Source organism: Vipera berus (assembly GCF_964194415.1).
Source record: "Vipera berus genome assembly, chromosome: 4".
NCBI classification, from domain to species: Eukaryota; Metazoa; Chordata; class Lepidosauria; order Squamata; family Viperidae; genus Vipera; species Vipera berus.
The window spans coordinates 29,945,507-29,963,589 of NC_138206.1; the positions used below are offsets into that span (position 1 = coordinate 29,945,507).

At 35.3% G+C, this 18,083-nt stretch overlaps 1 protein-coding gene across 2 annotated transcripts in view; it reads left to right on the top strand.

Moving 5' to 3' along the window:
* The window catches only part of LSAMP (limbic system associated membrane protein), a gene marked incomplete at both ends in the record, with an annotated part of 501,998 nt that overhangs the window by 275,574 nt on the left and 208,341 nt on the right, over window positions 1-18,083 (top strand). The window lies entirely within an intron of this gene.

The window sequence follows — 18,083 nt, forward strand, 5'->3', positions numbered from 1 at the left end:
ATACATGTAGTTGTACATCAACCTAAACTGACAAAACATGTTTGTTTGTTTGTTTAACAAAGAGACCACAGTATCCTATGTGCATATTCCCAGTATACTGAATCTCATAACCAAAAGGTGTCAGTAAAGTGGTTGAAATTATCAGCTATAAAGTAGCATAATTTATCAGGAAGTTATTTATATTTATTTCAAAAGTTACACTGGGAATGCTAAATACAATAAAGTTACCTTGTGGAGCCACCAGAGTTACCTTGAGATGAGATGGGTGGCAACCAAATTTAATTAATAAATAGGAGGCCAGGTTTCTCAAAATTGATCCCACTCTCACCTTCCCAACCCTGCCCATTACTCCAAACAGTGATCCAAATCTGTGCTGCTGAAATCTGACCTCCTTTTGTAAGATGATTTTAAAGTTAACTTCATGATTTGGAATTCTGAGTAGAAATGGAAGTGGTTTGCTTTCCACAGGTATCCACCTCCTTGTCCCACTTGTAAAAACACCCCAAAACACAAAGAAACCCAAACTTGATTAATATTTCTTACAGGGATACCAGGAAAGTCTGATATGGGCTATAACTTGTTAGAACATTATTACCCCCAATTCAGATAAATTGTCACTTCTTGTGAGCTTTAGCTTTTTCCTATTGAAAAAGCTTGATTGCCACTCACATGAACATATAGAAAATTTAATCATAGATTTTTTCTGTCATTAAAACTATTTCTATTTCTTGATTCTTATCCAGTACAATATCCATTATTCGATTGTTTTGTATCAATGTTTCTCAACCTTGGCAACTTTAAGAGGTGTGGAGTTCAATTCCCAGAATTTCCTAGCCAGCCATAGATGAAATGTTAAATTTCTTTGCTGGGGTAGACACATTTATTCATTTTGGCCCCATTTTCATTTTCTCTTTAAAAGGTTCAGGGTTTTTGTCATCCATTTCACCAAATAAATGAAATTTTGTGGAATTTGCAATTTTTTACAAAGGAAAATAAAATTTCATTCATGAGCTATAGACATTCCAAATGAATAATGAAATATATGCAGTTATTATGAATTGGAAAAAACTGATGTAGATGCTATGCAATAGTTAATACTATGCAAATCCATAGTTAAGCATTTAGACCAGGGTTCCCCAACCCCCAGGGTGTGGCCCACAAATGCATGCACTCCATTTGCACTAATGGTGGGCACTATCTCACACACCCACACCTGCCCCTTGCATGGAACCATTTCCTCTCCCCCCTCCACTGCTCTACAAATGAAATGAGGGTGCTTACATGACAGTGAGGGTGCTTACCGTAAGGAGGTTGAGGGTTTGATGGTGTAAGAAAAACAGCCTAGTTTTAAATATTGGAAAAACTAAAGAGATTATTGTTGATTTTAGAAAAGGAATGCACAGCCACACTCCTCTGTGCATTAATGATTCACCTATGGCGATGGTTAACAGCATCATTCCTGAATGTGCAGTTAACAAGTAGTCTGGCTTGGTTGCTCAACAGCAAGACACTGGTGAAGCGGGCACAGCAGCACCTGAATTTTCTGCATTGCATGAGAAAAGCACATCTTCCTTTCCCTGTCCTTACCACCTTCTACAGAGGGACAATCGAGAGCATCCTGTCATACAGCATTTCAGTCTGGTTTGGAAGCATCACTGCTTCAGACAGGTGCATAGAACAGTGAGGTTAGCAGAAAAGTTTATTGGCAGTTCCCTCCCTTCCATCCAGGACATAGCATATAAGCGTTGCTTGACCTTTTTTCAGTGTTTTGTTCCATATAGCATTAATCTTGTGAACTCTCGAGTTTCCTCTTTCTGCTATGTATTCAAAATGGACAGTGATTAATATTTATACAGTATGTTATTTATATGTAAGGGTGTAGGTTTATACATATGTTGTACATAGCATGTTTAAATGTGTGTTACATATGTGTACACTTTGGGAGCAAGCAACTAAATTTCATTTTTAATGTATGCCAATATGCCCACAGTAAAAAAAAAAGAAATAAAGATTATCTATCTAAACTAGAAAGTTTGGGGACCACTGATTTATACAACAGTTCAGAAGATGAACTTTAAAATTTTAAATCTTATCTTGGACATTTTTATTACAATTTGGAATGTAAGAGAATGTTATCCTTGATTTATAATTTGCAGCAGAAGTTCCTCACAGCCACACTAACATGTGATAGCTTTCATTAACATGCAATAAACAAATGAATGTTAGCCGTTAGTCAAACTGAAAATCTGTGCAATTTCCTGCATTCTTATTGACTTCATTGAATTTCCATTCCTCTGCTTTGCCAGAGTTATTCACAATGCTATTAAAAGGAAATAGCAATTGGCACTATAAGATATGCTAAGAGTGAAGTGCCATTAAAAAGGAGAGAAATTTAAAACAAGATTTTTTTTTCAACCAGGCTTTCAGTCATACCTCAGCTGCAGCATCTCTGGCCTATAGAAGCTTTTCACGATCAAAGTACCCTTTGAACACATATGAATAATGCCTTTTGTGAAGGCCTTACTAATTGGAGAGATAAAATTACCATCTGCAGAGACGATGATACATTTTTTTTCCTTCTGTGCAAACCAGCCATTTAATTATGAAGACCTCATGCCCTTGACTTCCTGCCTATCCTATCCAGCAGGATAACTTCAGGATTGCAAAAAAGAAAGTCACAGAAGCAGCTATGTTGTTCCATGGGAAATATTCCAAAACTGTGCACTGTAAGGCCACTATTAGAGGCAGACACACATCAGGGGAAAAAACAACATATGTATCAGCAAGTTACATATCCTTTCTGATTATTGGTAGTTCTCAACTTCTCAATTTACAACCATTTGTTTAGTGACCATTCAAAGTTATAACAGTACTGAAAAAGCAACTTACTATCGGTCCTCAGATTTGCAACCATCATAGCAACCTCCCCCATGGTCACGTGATCAGAATTCAGTCACTTGGCAATCAGCATATATTTATGAGAGTTGCAGCTTCCTGGGGTCATGTGATCGTCATTTGTGACTTTCCCATCCGGCTTTTGACAAACAAAGTCAAGGGAGGAAGCCAAATTCACTTAATGACCATGTGGTTCACTTAACAACTGTAGTGATTTGCTTAACAACACTGACAAAAAAGGTCATAAAATTGGGCATCATTCACCAACCACCTTGCTTAGCAATGGAAATTCTGGCCCCAGCTGTGGCTGTAACTCTGTATCAGAGTACCATTCTAGCCAGAAAATCTAAAATTTGTTATCCATGTGAATACATTAGTTGGAATGATCAAGTTACAAATTCTTGAAACTTCAATATGAAAATAATTGCATCCTGGTAAGATTGAACTGTTTTAAGCACAGTATCTCTCACCTTTAACTTTCCATCCTCCTAACACATTTTTTCCATCTACATTCATAAATATTTCCGTGTGGTGCTGTGGTTTCTGTGGGTGCTCTGCAACCATTCCATTTACCCGAGAACATTTTTCGTCTTTCTAAAACTAAAAATAAGGTTTGCAACAAATGCAATCTCATTTTCTTCTTGCAGTATCTTTTCAGGAAGACAGCTACGCTATCCACCAACCAGACCATTCTAATATACTTAAGTGCATTTTTCTCATGGATATTTATCCTCTAAATGGGTGGGCAACTTTTGGTGGCTAGAATTCACATTAACATTGGCAGGAGGAATGATGTTGCTTTAGACTGGGTGATGATTCAAAGCTGGTATGTTTTGTTTTTCTTGACAGAATTTGGGAGCTTAGCGTTTTTCATTTTTCTTTTAAATTGTATTACAATTATCTGAAGACTTGCTGTTATCTCAGATAATGCATTCATGAGTTTCTTGCCTTAAATGTTTGGAAGGTACATGGTTGATTTTGGCTTTGGTGACTAAAGAGAGCTTCAGAACAGAAAAATAAGGTTCAGTGATATATTGCTTATTATTTCAGCAAGCCTCAAAATTATCTTCTTCCTCAGTGTTATATATTTATTTTTTCCATTTCTTAGTATTTTTCTATCTCAGTTTTTGTCTGGCCCTTCAGTGGAGACCTCTTCTTTAATTTTATCCTAATAATAATTAACCTACAAAGGGTGGTCAGGAATATACTGGCCTAAATTTAGCCATCTGCTCTATAAATATATGTAGACTTGAACCTATATCTTTAATTCCCAATTCCATCCGTTAATCACTTCACCTTCCTGGATCTTGGTTCTATTTCATTCAACTGTTCAACCACAAAATGAGAGATATTATGACTTTATATCTGTCTCTTTCTGCAGCCAACATAAGAGTAGTTCCACATATATATTGGCAATTCTAGTCTGTCTTTCATAAACAGCTCACAGAACCTTAGGGCACACCACATTTCTTAGACTTTATGGAGTGATATAGTTCTTTTTTCAAACTGGGAGAAAGAGAAATAGGAAAACAGGGAAAGACTTTACATAGAAGGTTCAGAAAGAATTTTATGATTGTGAGAGATAATGGTGGGATAGTCAAATAAGTTTGTGCACCCATAGTATGAAATATTTTTCCTGGTATCCCCAAATTCATTCTTGTTTCACTCAGTCTGAAGAATACCCATACATAGAAAACAAAACACAAGAGGTTAGAATAGTTGATTTTTTTTTCTGTGGTTTGCTGAATACTATACAATTTTTATATTTCTTTTTACTATGTTTGTGAGACTATTGTAACTTCTTCCACATGGCAGAGATAAATAAAAAATTAAAGGCAGAAAGACTAGCTTTGACAGTAAAATATTGATTGTCTCTTCTTTATTTCTTACTCATCTTCACTTCTTCAGTACCTTTCGGTGCTTTGTGCATTACGTGTGAACATATTGCTATCTGTCCTGAATATTTCATGCCTGAATAAATACCATAAATTGTTTATTAACATAAGTATATATTTTTTTTAAAAAAAACCAAGTTGGATACAAATAAAAAAGAAATATATAAGAATTTGAACCCAAGGCATTGACCAGGAAAGAATTGTTTGGAAAGGAATATCCTATATTAAAATAAGAAAATTTCACAAGTCCTATAACTTTCAGGACCATTGCCATATGAGAACAATCTTGCAGGCAGGCAGAAAGGAAGGCCAGGCTGACTTAAAATATTTGAATGATTTCAGGTGCAGGACTTCACTATTACTTTCAAAATCCCCACCTTCATCTCCATATATACCCATCTCCTTCCTCCCTTTTCTCAGCTTGGCAAAGGACAGTCCAGAATAAAAATAAATGAACTTGAAGGGTAAGTCAGTAGTATTAATGAAATAAAAATACATAGACTCAAAACTCTGAGGCATGATTTCTTTTGGTGAACTGGCTGGAAATTTTAGAAAACACATGTCTAACTCACTTGATCTAGATCAGGGGTGTCAAACTCAATTTCATTGAGGGCCGCATCAGCATTGTGGTTGCCCTCAGGGGGCCGGGTGGGTATGGTCTGGGTGGGCGTGGCCTACTGGGTGGGCGTGGCTAGAGTGTGTATGGCCTACTGGGTGGGCATGGCCAGCTCTACATCGTTCGCATCAAGGGTGCCTATGGGGGCCTGGGCAGGAGTGGGACAGATCTGAGGGTCTGTGGCAGAAGGAGGGTCTCTGGGCCAGGGCCAAGGCAGTGGGGGCCGTTCCCTCACTGTTTCTAGGATGGCTTCGCGGGCCACATGAAACCACTTCGCGGGCCTGATCTGGCCCCCGGGCCTTATGTTTGACATGTCTGATCTAGATATAACCAGATTAGAAAAACTGTGAAGACCTTGGTACTCCCTAAATGATTTGCTTGCAGATTAACCAGACTTACTCCCTGTTTCTATAGTAGCTTGTCCTGCCAGGGTCAGTGGGGATGTCATTTTCTCCTTGTTAGTTCCTTCATTAGGGTGTTTTCTGCTTGATTTGTGGCTTAGGGGGAATCCCCACTTATCTGGGCATTGGATGCCTGAGAGGATATTTACTGGTCTTTTTCTTTTCTTCTTAGCTTTTCTATTCTCTCTTTGGAATATTGTGTAAATAAGGTTTATTTCTGTATGTCTAACAACAGGTGATTTGTCTGAAAGTCAAACTTCCAGGAATTCCCTAGCATTTTTGGATTTGGCTTGGACTAGGATGCTCATGGTTTTCCAGTTGAAATTGCTTACGAAGTAGCAGTCCAAAGACATGATCCACAATATATGGACTGACTAAATCATAGCTTCAACTAGGAAATTGTGAACATCCTAGAAATAAACCATAATTACACACCATTCCAAAGAGGCAATAAAAAAGCTATTAAGGATAAAACCTCATCCTCGCCACAACTAAAAGGGCAAGCTACTGAATATAAACAGGGACCCACATTCACACTCACTGATGATGTTACCTAGTTGGACAAGGGAATATCAGCAAGCAAACAATCACAGGCAGCATAAGGATTCCACAGTTCAATCCTCAACTACATATAATCACTTGTTTTGGAGATTAGAGAAAAGTGCTATAGTTTCAAATAATATTGAAATCCAGGATATTTTTTGTATATAGTGCTACCGGGATAAATAAATAAATAATGCAAATTATGAAGTTTTAGGACCTAATCATTCTATTGCTGATTGATTTATGGACAGTTTATGGTTGATGAATAAATAATACAACAGGTTGTGTCCCCAAGTAATTCCAAGTATGAAATATCTCTTGAGAATCTCACCTCCTTACTTCAATCTCATGCAGTCTTCTCACTTGAACAGATATATATCCATTTACACTTCTACAAGTGAGAGAAAGTAATATTTGCAGACTTTTAGTGTCAAAGCCATCATCTCTAATCAAAACTTGAACAGCATTGCTTTAATATAGCCTCCCCAAGTTGATGTTTTCTGAATATGTTAAGCTCTTACATTTTTAACCAAGTATTACAATAGCTGCAGTCCAACACAGATGGTAGATATTTGGTTAAGGAAAGCTATTATAATGTTCACTTATTTTTCAAGCCAATGTCCAATGTGATTGTTATGAAATGTCAAAATATGATTTCCACTAATTTTTTAACATTTCAACTGTTCATTCTCACATTAAATTCAGGAGCAAAGTGCTTTACTTCTACATTGATTGTCACCAAACCAATTCATAAGGTTCTGCCTAGCTCTGTTTTGCTGATCTTTCAGAAGATGTTGATGCTTAAGCATATAAGGACTGATTTGGAACATAATAAAACACTGAGCTAGTTCACACATGTGTTCACAATTTTGGTAGCTCAGTCCATCACAGATCAAATTGCCCTGTGTCATCTCTAAACACAGTTTCTTCTAGTTGAGTCAGTTTACATGATATAATGACAATTACAGCAGTCATATAGTCATCTGTATAAATGTACACTCATGGTTGATTTATCAAACCACTGGTGCAGAAGAAAAGGGTTTGATGAGCTTTATGATGAAGTTCTATTTGAAATTGACAGAACATCTGAGCAAGATGTGCTGCTTGTGATTGGAGACTGAATGCCAAAGTTGGAAATATTAAATGGGACAGTGCAGTACAACTATAAGGCTTAATAAAGTAATCGAATCAAGAAACCAACATCAATTTTTGCTATCCCACTTATTCATAACTAACAACTGTCTTCAAATAACCAAGACAATGTTTGAATACATGCATATCATCAAAGAGAGTACATGCAGTGGTGGGATTCAGCCAGTTTGCACCATTTCAGCAGAACTGGTAGCTAATTATTTGCTGGCCAGGCCCAGAATGGACTTCTGGAAGTGGCATTAGCACAGAGAACCAGTTGTTCACATATTTGAATCACACCACTGAGTACATGGAGATGATATTACTGATGGAGGAACTTAATTATAGCATCAAAGACAGAGCTAGGTTCTCACTGTGAAACAGATCATGAGCTGCTCGTGTGCAAATTCTAAGAGAAGAGAAGGAGGAGAAACTCAACCAATTTCCATAGTATAATCTTGAACATATACTTATCATTTTCAAGAAAAACATCAGGAATCATTTTGAAGTCCTGAATCTAAATGATAGAAAACCAAAGGAATTATGGAATAAATTTAAATAAGTCATTAATGATGAATATGAAAAGACTTCCAAAAATGAAAAAAACTAGAGATCTGAACAAATTGTGATATTGGAATAGAAAGAGTACTGTAATACTGAAATATTGTACAGTAGAAATGTCAACATCCAAAATCCCTTAAGAAATATTCCCTACTTATAAATACTTCCAGCATTAGAAGATAATCTTAGATCACCACTCTGGTTATTAATAAGGCACAAGGTAACAGAAACTGAGGAAATACTCATTGAAACATGGTAAGCAACAGAAGAAGAATTGGTTAATGTGATAATTAAGCTGTATCAGCAAATCTGGAGAATGATACAATCACCAACATATTGGGAGAGATCAGTCTACCTTGATCTGGAGAAAGAAGAGAGAAAAAAAGAGATTTTGTAGAATATGAAAACTACTGTATAATATCTTTAATTTTACATCCCAGCAAACTGATGCTTAGGATCATCCAACACAGGTAACAGCCCAACATGGAAAAAGAAATGCTAGAAGTTTAAACCAGCTTTAGAAAAGACCAAGGAATACAAGACACTCCAGAAGATAGGTTTAAGGTACACAGGAGGATCTGAACAAACTGGAACACTGGGCGCTATCTAACAAAATGAAATTCAATGGTGAAAAAAGTAAGGTTCTACATTTAGGCAGGAAAAATCAAATGCACAGGTATAGTATAGGTGGTACCTTGCTCAATAGTAGTAACTGTGAGAGGGATCTCGGAGTCCTAGTAGACAATCACTTCAATATGAGCCAGCAGTGTGCTGCAGCTGCCAAAAAAGCCAGTGCTAGGCTGCATTAACAGAGGGATAGAATCAAGATCACGTAAAGTATTAATACCACTTTACAATGCGTTGGTAAGGCCACACTTGGAATACTGCGTTCAGTTTTGGTCATCACGATGTAAAAAAGATGTTGAGACTCTGGAAAGAGTACAGAGAAGAGCAACAAAGATGATTAGAGGTCTGGAGGCTAAAACATATAAGGAACGGTTGCTGGAATTGGGTATGTGTAGTTTAACGAAGAGAAGGTTGAGTGGGGACATGATAACAGTGTTCTAGTATCTCAGGGGGTACCACAAGGAAGAGGGAGTCAAGCTATTCTCCAAAGCACCTGAAGGCAGGACAAGAAGCAATGGATGGAAACTAATCAAGAAGAAAAGCAATCTAGAACTAAGGAGAAACTTCCTGACAGTTAGAACAATTAATCAGTGGAACCACCTGTCTCCAGAAGTGGTGAATGCTCCAACACTGGATGTTTTTAAGAAGAGACTGGATAGCCATTTGTGTGAAATGGTATGGTTTCCTGCCTGAGCAGGGGGTTGGACTATATGACCTCCAAGTTTCCTTCCAACTTCATTATTATTATATATGAATATATATATTAAGAGAAACTGAATTGGAAGAAGATGAACAGTTTTAAAACTGGAGGAAGAACCATCAATAAGGTATCCTATGCTGACGACACTGTTCTGATAGCTGAAAATGCAAACAATCTGCAAATTCAAATAATAATACTCAAGGACCACAGTAATGGGACTAAAATTAAATTTGAGGAACAACAAACTAATGATAACAGCTGGAATAATCATCCTCCAAAATGAAGATATTGAACTGGTAGATAGCTTTTGCCTTTTAAAATCAACCATCAGCAGTAAAACAACAATCAGTTAAGAAATATGCCACAGGCTAGACTTGGTAGAACAGCCATGAAGGCTTTGGAAAAGATATTCAGATTCCTTGATGTGTCTACATCAAGAAAAAAACAGAATCACACAAGGTGTGTTATTCCCTGTAGCACTATATACAAGCGAAAGTTGGACTTTGAAGAAACAGGATACAAAGAGTATTGACACTTTTGAGCTTTGGTGTTCAATCAATCATGGATGATTTCACAAATGGGCAGGAATCTTAAATTTTCCTCTGAAATTGATCATAACCAGTTTTTTACAAATATATCCTGGATATTGGAAAATTAAGCTTTATCACAATCAGATGATGTTTAATAGTTCTGTGTGTCTATTTATTATAAATAAGATGGTTAAAACATGAGGATACAACACTTTCTAGTGCTTTGGTTCAGCAATCTGTGTAGTTATGGACACAAAAGCTGATTTTGATTCTGCAGGGGGCCGTTGCTTATGTGAATTATTTGTAATAATGGACAGTAAAATTCCATGAAGGTCTTTGAAATAATGGTATCAGGGAACACAAACATGGAAGGGAAAAAAGCAATTAAGCTCCATTGCCTAATATTGGAGCCACTTGTCCTGGCTAAATTGGAGGAAAACATAGAATAGATTACCAATTTTATCTGGCACAACTTACATTGATTATGCTACAATCAATAAATAGTCCCTCTTCCCAGTAACCTTTCCATTTTTGATATTTCTGTTCATACTCTTCTTTTTTCTTAACTGTAATCATGCTTATTTTTGTCAATGCTGTTAGCAAATCCACAATCACCGATCAGTGATTATTACTACCTTCACACAATACCAATGATTGTGTGAATGAGCCATAATTTTACTCCCCAATTACAAACTGAAAGATCATAAAAACTATTCTGTCTTGCTCAAGAACAAATAATCAGCTAAAAGGTCATTTCTAGTAATATGAGGCAGAAACAGATCATAAGCTTTTAAATTGATTGGAAGAAAAGTCAACTGTGGAAGGTTGCCTAAACACTACATATACATTCTGAGTATCTAGGATAAAAATATGTAAACTTAAACTTAATGAATGAATGAATGAATGAATGAATGAATGAATGAATGAATGTCTATATACTATAGATGTTAGCTTTTACAATTCCTTGATATTTGATAGTATTGTAAGGGAGTGATGAGAAGTGAAACAATTTCTGTATTTTATTTCATTAAAACTGTGTAAAAGCATATATACAATGTGAGTATATTGCCCCCAACAATCTGGGTCCTCATTTTACCAGTCTCAGAAGAATGGAAGGCTAACCTTGACCCAAAGATGCTTTTTCATGAGGCAACTGGACTTCATTGTTTTTCTTTGAAGACATTTTGTGTCTTATCCAAGAAGCTTCTTCAGTCCTGACTGGATGGTGGGAAACGGAAAATAGAATGACTGAGAATCTCCATAGACAAGTCAACCTTGAGCCCTTCATGATCAAACTCCAGACTTTGGGCAGAGTTAGCATGCAATACTGTGTTGCAACCTCTGTGCCAAGATCTCCTCCTTAGGGCTCAACAACCCCTGGATTGGTTTGATGCAGCTATTTCTTTGATCACTACTACCAGGATTTCCCAGTATTATTCATAGATGGTGGCCTGTGTTGGAATAACAAATAGCTGTTCATCATCTTTAGCTTTCTGTTATGAACAGGTGCCTGCCTTTAAAAACAATCATCCCAGAATATTGTGGGAGAGAAAACAAGGAAACAGATATAAATCAGATCTTAGTCAGCTACTCAATGAGATGTGAAATAGGTTTCAGGACAGATCATACCATACAGCCAACTTGTTAGCTATGATAATATATAGAGTGATATTGTGCTTGGGTAACTGAGCTATTATGCCTTTCTATCTAGTGAACATGTAGGAGTTTTTTTGCATATTTAATAGAAATTAAATGTTTCAGAGCTATCTTAATGAAAATTTTATCCTGCTAATACAGAATTGTCTCATTGCCTATGAACAGATACATTCTTTGTTTCAGTTCTTCACAATTAAAAACTAGCTGATTTTTTTTGAGAACTTTTATTACAGTACCCACTTTTTGCTGTACAATAAGAAATTGTCCTTTCATTTCTATTGATCTTTTTCACAATCACTATTCTTCCTAATTACCTTCACTGAATTGTTCTCTTCTGAAGCACATAGCCAACTTTCTTCTTCCAAGAAGATCTTTGGGAACAATGCAGCAAAAATGTAATCTTTATTTTCTCCAGCTGAAATAGGACCAAAGTGGCATACAAGAATCACTGAAATAGTTTCTCTGTAGCATTGTTTCTGCACATATTTCTATGTGAATGGGCACTGGGCTATTAGAATTATAGAATCATAGAGTTGGAGGGACCTTGGAAGTATTCTACTCTAGTGTCCTGTTCAGGGCAGAAATAGAGGATCCCAGAAAAATAACTATTCAACATTTGTTTGAAAAGCTTCAGTGAAAGGATACCTATGATTCAGGAGACAGGTTCTTCCACTGCTTAACAGCTCCCATGGTCATAAAATTCCTCCTTCAAGTATTGAAAGACTGGTGTCATCCTCCCACTCAACCTTCTTTTCTTTAGACTAAAAATATCCATTACTTTTAATAATCATTCTTCATAGGATTTGGCCCCCACCCTCTATGCATTTTTGCAGGTATACACCATAAGTGACAATTGTGTGAATAAATCAGGTGTCCTCTGACAGACACTTAAATCTTTTGCCACTAGTATGCATCATTTCTTTCCTTGTTATTGTCTGTTATGTGACCAGCTTTGTAGCAGTTGTTACCCTTAGTAGCTGTCATACTGGATCTTGTCTGATGCTGATGGATAGCTTTTCTGCTGCCTGCCACATGACATTTCTTATCTCTTTTGGTTTGGTATCCAGACTTGGTCTAATTGCTTCCTTTGTTTTTACCTTCCCCTGTACATTTTTTTTCTTGGTATCAAATTCCATTCACCTATTTCTCTCAATATTTTATTTCTTGTAATAGAACCATGGTTTCAGGAAGCTAAGTTACATAGATTACATGTTTTGTGATATTTACTCATAATCAACTGCTTATTATTAATAAATTGCTTGAGCCTTGGTGGTACAGTGGTTAGAATGAGAATTGCAGGCTATTTCTGCCAACTGCCAACAGTTCAATTCTCAAGGTTGACTCAGCCTTCCATCCTGCCCAGGTCAGTAAAATGAGGACCCAGATTTTGGGGGGCAATATGCTGACTCTGTAAAGCACTTAGAGAGGGCTATAAAGCACTATGAAATGATATATAAGTCTAAGTGCTATTGCTATTGATTATCAATATTAATGTTTTTAGGTTCTGCAATTCTTTAATTATACATAGTGCAAATTCCCAACAGAACTGTGCCAGGCTCAATTCATAACACTCTTTTGTCCACATAATGGTGAACAGGAGAGCCTCAAATGTGAATGATATCCTATACAGCAGGGGTCTTCAAACTTGGCCCTTTTATGACTTGTGGACTTCAACTCCCAGAATTCCTCAGCCAGCAAAGCTGGCTGAGGAATTCTGGGAGTTGAAGTCCACAAGTCATAAAAGGGCCAAGTTTGAAGACCCCTGCTATACAGTGATTCTCCTCGAGTGCTTTATATGAAATGTGAGAAAGGAATAAAATTGTGAATCTTTAATAGCTCTGATATCAGTAATATTAAACTTTCCAGTAAAATGGGTCTTTTCATTACTTATTACTTATAAAGTAAACACTTTTCTTTACTTATAAAATTCACACATTTACCCACAATTTACAACACTGCACTTGCCTTAAAAGAGCTAAATATTGATATCATGCAATGTACAACCCCATAACATAATTTAATGGCATCTGGTATCTGTTCCATGGAAGCATTAAAGAAAAGTTGATTTGTATAGTTCTTACAGCAGACTCACAAAAACAGCTCTAAGATCTCTTGATTGATTAAGATCCCTTTCCAGCCATATATTAGAAAAGACATCTTCATAAGCAAATGCCCCAGCAAGACAAACAGAGAAGTAAAGATAGCTAGTGATAAGACATATGGAGGCTCAAATCCCATTTTGCTATAAGGGAATTTACTGTTTCTGTTTCCCATGTTTGAAATGAGAACAGCAGTACTGACCTTTCTGTCTTAAAGTGAGATTAGCCCATTTGTTCTCAACATTTCTAGAATGAATGGGCTAATCTCACTGTAAGACACTCACAATTATTGAGATGAATTGCACAGAAGTACCCTGTGGTATCATACAGAGGTGTACTTATTCAGACCCTAAATTAGGTGCAACTTGAAATGGAGGTTTTCTTCAGGCTACTTCAAATAAGCAGCCTCACCATAATCTCTGATGGGTGCATCAGCAGACAAAGTATATAGACCAAATCCCATAATGCATTTTGCTACTTTAAAGCATTGGTTCCCCTAGATATTACCTCTTAGGTTCTACTAGAAAATTATACGCTATCTCTCTTCTCCAACTAATATCCTAACAGTATAAGCAGGATGGATAAACATAATAATGGTGACATTTGTTTCTTCTACAGTATTTCTGCTGTAGTGCTCCCTTCATTTATTCATAGATCTTACCCAGCTGTCTTATAGAGAATCAAGAAATAGATATTTATGAAATTCATCAATTTAGAGTTGATGGACAAGAGCAAAATGAAGATTTCTCTTCAGCCATTCAGCTCTTTCAATGAAGTATTACAAATAAAGTAGTATTCCTTCTTTTCCTCAAAAGAATTGGCAAGCACACTAATAAACAAATAGAAAATTGCAATATAAGCAAGAAAAGCTTATTTATAATGAATTCTGTTGGGACTATGATTTTCAAGGGAGATGGGAAGGATAAGATGAGGAATTGAATAAGAATAGAAGCTTAAATAAGGCAGAGTTTACATATTAAATATAGAAACAAAGACGTTTTTGTTGGAAAAAGTAGCAATTTTTATTATATTTTATGTCTATAAATGAAAGGGAATAAAAGGACTGAAATTACTTTGGGCTCTCAGTTCCATTGATCATGACTCTAGATTTGGGAATATATTCTATTTTAGAAGCAATGGGAAATGGAGTTCAATCTGGAAATCGATAAAAAGAATATTAATGTCCTTCTAGGTTTTCCACAATTATAACTACACAGAACATGAGATTTTACTGAGTAACCTATGGAATTGTTCTGAGTTTTCTCATTTAAACAGGAAAAGTAAAGTGGTATATGATAAATTATATATGTATTTCAACCATATGTTTACTGTTCAGATAACAGCCTGAAAACTGTTTAGGATTATAATTTAGTTTATGAGTTCTGACCTAAGAGGTTATTAAAGTTCAATGTTCATCTTAGTAATTATTTCACCTAAACATATTAAGAAGCCAGTGTTTTTCAGATAGGCATGCCACCCAAATCTCAAATCAAAACTTTCAAGCATACAAACTAAGAAAATAGACAGAAAAGATGAGAACTAAGCTTCAAGAGGGGAATAAGACTTATACAGATAACAAAAATATTCAAAGACATTTTTGGAATTATTATAACAATTTATATAAAGAAATCTCTTTAGATACTATGGAGGTGTGTATAATAATTAAAAATCTTCCTAAACTATTGGAAAACTATAAGCAAATTTTGAATAGTCCAATAACAACTTGTGAAATACTAGAAGCAATTAAAAGAGCTAAAATAGGCAAAGCTTTGGGACCAGATGCCTACTAAGTGCATTCTATAACATTTCCGAAGATCAACTACTTCTTCCGATGAAGGACGTAATTAATTCTATTTTATAGGGGAACCCTATATCAGACGCTTGGATGGATGCCTACATTTCTTTAATACCCAAATATTATGTATTAAATTTATATTCAATTTCTTAACATATCTAGTAAAGAAAGAATGGAAGTGGCAGGCAATTGGGGTGGAAATGTGAAAGGAGAGCTACTGATATTCAGATTAGATTATATTGGTCTACACAGACAAATAGTCTGATTTGACAAACAATACCATTTGAGATTAGTTTGTAACTAATGATTTTGTTGGTAGTTTATGAGATTCCCAGTATCACATTTGCTATATTTCACTTGGAATGACTTCAGGAGTACATTAGTGCAATAATAGTCAACTGCTACTCATAAGCATTTAACTCTGTCCAAGCCCATTCTTTTTCACTGCTGAATTACAACACTTGTGCACAAAGATCTCCTGTGTCTTGTTTTTCTTCCTTTCTCTTTCTGCATCTCTAAACACAGGGCCTTTGAGCTCTGCCCTTTCCATATAAACTGTGTTTTCCTATTTAATGACATAAACTAATGTGTGTTAACAGATGTCTGAGAGAAAATTAGCTACAGTGTCTGGATCATTTAGAGTTGAGTTGCTGTTCAGAAACACTTTTATAACAGGGTGCAGAAGGTTTGAGGGAGCGTATTTCTTTTTTTTCACAAAGGTGAAATTGCACAGGCCCAGTTTGAGTCTGCTGCCTCCTGTGAATTCCTGTTCCAAACTATCCTACTCTTGATTTTAATACATCCTGATTTCTCTACCAGATGGCAACAGCTCCAAGAGTTGCAGGTGGACTTCAGCAACAGTCATGTCATAGCAAACCAAGACACATTTTTTGTTTTATGGAGGATCTAAAGTTTGTGGCATGTTGGGGTGGAAGAATTGTTTAGTTTTCTAAGTGCAGCCGTGGTAAGATGTGAATTTGATTAGAGCAGAGGTACTGAAGGAAAGTGTATCTAGAGAGCTGTGGTGGCAGTGGTTAGAATGCAGTATTGCAGGCTAATTTTGCTGACTGTCAGCAGTTTGATTCTCACCAGTTCAAGTTTGACTCAGCCTTCTATCCCTATGAGATCGGTAAAATGAGGACCCAGATTGCTGGGAGCAATATGCTGACTCTGTAAACCACAGGGCTGTAAAGCACTGTGAAGTGGTATATATGTCTAAGTACTATTGCTGTTGCTAAGTGATATCTTTTCAATTCTAAAATTACCCCCTCTTTCTAATATTCCTCTGGAGTGAAAGTAAAGATATTGTTTCAAAGAAGCTTCTGGAAATCTGCAAAAATATATTTATTTCTTTTGCAGAGTACCTTTTCTGTTTTCTTTTAACATTTTAAAATATTATAATATTTTTATTTTAAATATTCTAATAGTTTCTAGTTATTGCATAGTATTTTTTTCTTTTTTGTATACTGCAGTTTTAATTTTTATATTGTTGAAACACCATGACCATGTGTGTATATATATATATATATATATATATATATATATATATATATATATATATATATATATATATATACATATATATATACATATACATATATATATATATATACATATACATATATATATATATATATATATATATATATATATATATATATATATATATATATATATATATATATATATATATATATATATATATATATATATATATATATATATATATATATATATATATATATATATATATATATATATATATATATATATATATATATATATATATATATATATATATATATATATATATATATATATATATATATATATATATATATATCAGGAGAAGCTCAGTAACACCATGAAGGATTTTGGGCTTAATGGACAAAGAACTTGAAAAAAATATCTGGAATTTTACTGTTATATATGTTGACAGCACATGCTTTATGTACAAAAATGGAAAAGATACTTTAATTCCTATAATGAATGAATGGCTTAAAAAACTGATGCAACTATCAGAGATGGGTTTAATCAAAGAAAAGAGTACATCCAACTTTGTTTCTAGTAGAAAAAACATTTCTGGATTTATTGCTTGAGATGGAAAAATGTTAACTTTGGGTTTTACTGCTTAGGCAAGTTTATTGTTATAGAAATGGCTAATATATATTAAGTATGTAAAAGTAAAAAGCTGAAACTGCAATATGATTGTTATTCTACTGTGCTAAAAAGAATCAATGCTTTTTTTTGCTTTTTTTCTCTTCCTTCTACAATTCTTTCCTCTTTTCCTTCCCCATTTTCCTGCTATTTCCATTTCCATTTGTATTTTATACTTGGATAAGTTAAATAAAATTATTAAAGAGAAGAGCACCATGAAGGATAGCCAAGAACTCCCAAGTACATCCAACTTGGCCCCAGATCATTGAATTTGGAGGCACCCAAGACCAGAAATCAGGGGGATTCCAGAACAAGCCTGAGACTTAGTTAAGCAATGTGAGAAGGGATTCCACTAGGCAGTAAAGAGGATGCTATATTCTCACATCCTTCTAGTGTAACCTAATCTATCAGTATTCATATTTAGCTATATCAGAAGCAAAATCTATAGTTAAGAGTAGAATCTGTGATCAGAGGTTC